The 5403-nt window shown below is 30.0% G+C and overlaps 1 long non-coding RNA gene across 1 annotated transcript in view; it reads left to right on the top strand.

Annotated features, from left to right (window-relative positions):
- The first annotated feature begins 380 nt into the window (after positions 1-380).
- Positions 381-5403, top strand: part of LOC140982951 (uncharacterized) — a 95578-nt gene continuing 90555 nt past the window's right edge. Inside the window, exon 1 of the long non-coding RNA XR_012176361.1 lies at positions 381-462. This is a non-coding gene — a long non-coding RNA (uncharacterized lncRNA). The remainder of the gene's footprint in view (positions 463-5403) is intronic.

Below are 5403 nucleotides of genomic sequence, written 5' to 3'. Positions count from 1 at the left end.
AAATGGTGATTAACTAGTAGTAGAATGCATGCAACGATTATAAGCAAACTCAACAAATGGTAAACATTCTTCTCAATTATTTAAGTTCTTTTTAAGAATAGCACGCAAAAGTGTTCCTAAAGTTCTATTAACAACTTCAGTTTGTCCATCCGTTTGAGGATGACACGTAGTAGAAAACAACAATTTTGTACCAAGTTTAGCCCACAAAGTTTTCCAAAAGTAACTTAAAAACTTAACATCACGGTCAGAAACAATAGTCCTAGGCATGCCATGCAACCTAACGAATTCTCTAAAGAACAAATCCGCAATGTGAGAGGAGGCATCATCAGTTTTGTGGCAAGCAATAAAATGTGTCATCTTAGAAAATCTATCAACAACAACAAATATAGAATCCCTCCCCTTCTTAGTCCTAGGCAACCCCAAAAAAAAGTCCATAGAAATGTCAATCCAAGGCTCACTAGTGTTGTCACTTTGATTGTTGCACTCCCAAGAGCAGGTTGTCCACAAGTTGTATAATTCGGTGAGTCCGATATCGTATCCACAGGGAAGCTAAGGTAATTACAAGTCCACTACAATGTCTTTTTGTTTTTGTTTCTTTTTAATTTTAATTGTTTGAATCTTTAATGGGTAAATTTTAATCGTTCAAGTTTTAATTTAAGTAGTTGAGATTAAAGGATTCACTCTTGGTATTTTAATAAAGTTTAAATTAACGAACAATATTGAAATCCACTTAATAAAATGGTTCCAATATATTAAATAATCATATTTATATTAAGTTATAAATTATTATCTTATAAGTATATAATATATACCAAAACTTATAAATGTGGTCAAGTATTTATTGTGCTATATATATTTGTAAACACTAAATCAAGGTTCCCACTTTAAATGGTTGGTAAAACCAAACAAACATTTAAATGGTACCAATAAATTAATACTATGATATATTCATATATAATAAATCAAGGAATCCAAGTTAAATGGTTGGTAAAACCAAACTAACATTTAAATGGTTCCAAGAATTTAGTGTAACATATAGCAACAATAAATCAAAACTCCCACTTATAAGTAGGGTATAAAAATGCTTAAAGAAATAAATATAACATAAACAATAAATAATGATTAAATAATATAAAAATAGATTCTTACCTTTTAATAACCTTATTATCATGCCAAGATTTCACCTTATCATCTCAACTTTAGGAAGTTAGCTATTCATTATTCAAAGTGTAAAACTTTGAATATGAAATTAACAAGCTAATTGTATTTAAATGAAGAAATAAAGGAAAAATATAGAAAGAAATATTATGAAATCAAAGGTTTGTTCACAGAATGAGGGATATCTCAATACATTACAATGCATCCCTATTTATAGCCAAATTTGGGGAGACAACCACAAATAAAATATTATTTTTTTTACACATAAGTCTTCATTGGTGTTCCAAGATATTATATTATATTACACATCACTTTTGAAAATCTTTTACTCCGAATTTGCTTCTTCACATAAAAAGAAACATGTGGATAATTGAGTTGTCTAGGTGTGGTATTTTTTTCAAACCATTTGACCAAGTAATTTGAGAGATATGGTCAAAATACTAGAGCATGGTAAAACTGCCACTCCTTTGGTAACTTTATTTGTTGCTTAATTTGATCCCAATTGTGAGAGGATTTTTATCTCATGCTTGTCAACAATATTGTAGATATTATAATCAACTTTCTACATGTCCAAGAATCTTCTTAATCCCATTTGCACCGCCAAGTTTATTCTTGTTTTATCGAACCTGTAAAAAATAGTAAAAACTGGTAATTACACAACAACTTATATTTTATACAATTTCTTATAAAACATATAATATTTAAACATTTAATAAAACAAAAACTATATATTTATATTATAAAATATTTAATTACTGTACAATTTTTATGTTTATCACACCTCCCAACCAGCTTATTGCTAGTCCCTAGCAATTTAAGCGTTAATAGCAATATAAAACATATTGATTAATTTAAATAGAAATGTAATCAAAACTATCTAAGTGTTTGAATTAAATTTGAAAACTGTCAAAGTTATATCAAGATCATTATAATTATAATTTATGAAATAATTTGAGATGATCAATTCAAAGCTTATTTCAGGTAGTTAAATGTACACGGCTTTCAGAAATTCCTAGTAAGAGTCTCAACTCCATATCCTCACAGGTTAATAAATGTTTCAATTTATGGAAACGATTTCTCTCAGGGAGTTGGAATACAGATAAATGCTTAGAAAAATGGTTTATAGAATGCAGACAGACAAACGAGCCAAACTAATCAAAAGATAGAAAATCCATTGATTCAAAATCTAGTTGTTCTTATTATATATTTTTTCCTGATCTTTTTTTTTTCATTACATCAAGGAATCAGACTAAGTTTATGCTTCTTGACCACATATTTATTTAATTTGTACAATAAATTTCTCTCTTTCTTTTTTTTTTATGAGAGATAAATGGGTCGTAGCATTTGACTTAAAAATTACATAGATCTTCAACATCTTTCTTTTTGTTTTTTTTTTCTCTTTTTTTTCTTCAGGAAATATCATTTTTTTTTTCAAAATAAGAACTCAAGATCTAAACAATAGATAGCCTCTCTCATGATCAATAAAGACTCGAAAGCTGTTTTTTCAGTTCTCTCTACTCACTCACAAAATATGTGTGAGTTTAAAATTTTAGGCACTCTTATAAGGTATATCTTGAGCCATATACTTTAATACCTGATTTTATCACAATGGTTAATCACTAAAAAAAAAATTTCATAAATCATATTTTTATATTGATCAGAATATTAAAATTGACCTTTTTTCAAATAAAAATTTAAACATCCTTAAATAGATTAATACATGTTCTAATTTAAACCTTTCAAACATGTAATGTATGATATTTTTGCAAAAATTACTAAGATACAAACAATAAACATGGTTTTATTTCAAAATAATATATTTTTTTAAATATATATTTTTTATTTTTATTTATTTATTTTTTTAATATTTTTTTTATAAGTTTGTTCTCCCCCCAATCAGAATATGACATTGTCCCTAATGTCAAAATAACTATTAATAAAGAGTACATAATGAAAGAGATATCACCTGGAATTTTATTGAAGATAACAAACTGAAACAAACGCAAACCAATCCACGACTTTTGAATCAATGATCCAACTTCCTTTTCTTATTGCTTGATTGCGACCAATTGATCTTTGTTATCATCGGATCAGGCTTATGAACAAAAGCTTCCAAATCATCAATTAATTGGTCGGCAGTCGAAGCAGAGATGAGCATCCTTCGTGAATTTTCTGAAATGAAATTCTGTTCCACAGCTTTATCAAGAAATGTCAACAAACTGTCATAATAATTATTGATATTCAACAAGCCCACAGGTTTATTATGGATATTAAGTTGTGCCCAAGAAACAGTGTGAAAAATTTCTTCTAATGTACCAAAACCACCTGGTAGTGCGATAAAAGCATCAGAATTTTCAATCATTTTTGTGATTCTTTCATACATAGAAGAAACTTTTAATTCCTCACCAATCGTAACACCTGTAATATTTCCTTCAGCTAAAGCTGTAGGAATAATACCCAAAACCTGACTACCTCCAAGATGAGCAGATGTTGAAACAGATCCCATTAACCCAATATTACCTCCCCCATATACCAAGTGAATTTTTCTCTCAGCCAATATCTTTCCAAGATTATTTGCTGCTTCTACAAGCACTTCATTTTTTCCAGGACCCGACCCACAAAATACACAAATATTTTTCAATGTTTGTGCAGAGGATCCAGCCATGTTTTTACTTTCTTTTTGGTATGCGAAAATAGAGAGAAAGATGAGAGATTTTATAGGGGTTATATGTTATCATGACAAAACTATGGGTCACAGTTGTAAACAGAATAAACAGTAAAAACAATAATAACACACATGCATATAAACAGTAGTGTGATTGTGGCTCACAATTTTCCTCTGGTTTTACGTCCAGAAACGGCTTCAACGCCTTCTATGAGTCGAGGATATGCTTCCCATCCAATTTTCTTATAAATTGGCAAACAGGGTCTTTTTTAGTCGGATTCCCAAGACTATGACGCTCATCTTGGAATTGTTTCCATAAACGGAGAAGTTCAATATGCACATGTCCACTAGAATGCGTCTCAAGAGTCAATAAGATGTTATCTAAAGACTCCTTACTCAGCCCATTCTTAATGAAACCAATTTTATCTTCTCTGTTATTGGAAACACATCCCAAAGATCTGCATCGTTTGTCACAAGTCCATCTTGCACACTTATGACAAACCCCTAAACTTTTGGCCCTTCGTTTTTTCGCATAAGTGCTTTTTCCTAATCCAGGCAAATACCGAATGAGCAATGATTGTGGAACTTCTCCTCCTAATCGGACCTTAGCTTCTATTACAAGACGAATATCTTCTGGAATTCCTTTTTGCATTAGCAATCTCAATCTTTCACACCTTCCTGCATAAATTTTTCTTAGAACATTTTCAGAAACAGAGGGAAAATATTTACAAATTTTTGAGAGAATTTCATCCATTTTGAAAAGAAAAGAAATGATTTTTTTTTAATTTTGTATCATCAATTATAGGAAACTGATTAAACCGACTATGAGAGTCACGGAGTACCGTTATCTGCCATTTAACGGGGAAAATAAAAAGATTAAGGAAACCTGAAATAAAAAAAAACAAAATTAATTGCAATACAAAAAATCAAGGATCGGAAAGAGAAATAAACTCTTCTTTAAAGATTTCATTTTCTAAAAATGAATTAAGCATTTGTCCATTTACTTTAAAAACACCACCATTTTTAGGATTTTCAATGTCCACAGCTCCACAAGGATACACATGTTTTACAACATATGGACCTGTCCATCTTGATCGTAATTTTCCTGGGAATATGTGAAGTCGCGAATTGTAAAGCAAAACTTTTTTACCAATCTCAAAAGATTTTCTAAGAATTGTTTTATCATGAAATGATTTGATTTTTGCTTTATAAATCCTTGAATTCTCATACGCATCATTTCTGAGTTCATCAAGTTCATTAAGTTGCAATTTGCGCAATTTGTTGGCATCATCCATGCTTGAATTAAAAGTTTTGATCGCCCAATAAGCTTTATGTTCCAATTCCACAGGCAAATGACAATGTTTTCCGTAAACCAACCTATAGGGAGACATATTCAATGATGTTTTAAAAGCTGTTCGATATGCCCAAAGTGCATCATTAAGTCGCAGAGAGCAATCTTTTCTATTTGAGTTAACAGTTTTTTCCAAAATTTGCTTTATCTCCCTATTAGCTAATTCAACTTGTCCATTTGTTTGAGGATGATAAGGAGTAGTTACTTTGTGAGTAATACCATATTTTTT

Source organism: Primulina huaijiensis, chromosome 8 (assembly GCF_012295235.1).
Source record: "Primulina huaijiensis isolate GDHJ02 chromosome 8, ASM1229523v2, whole genome shotgun sequence".
Classification (NCBI taxonomy): Eukaryota; Viridiplantae; Streptophyta; class Magnoliopsida; order Lamiales; family Gesneriaceae; genus Primulina; species Primulina huaijiensis.
This window is presented reverse-complemented; position numbering and strand designations above follow the sequence as displayed.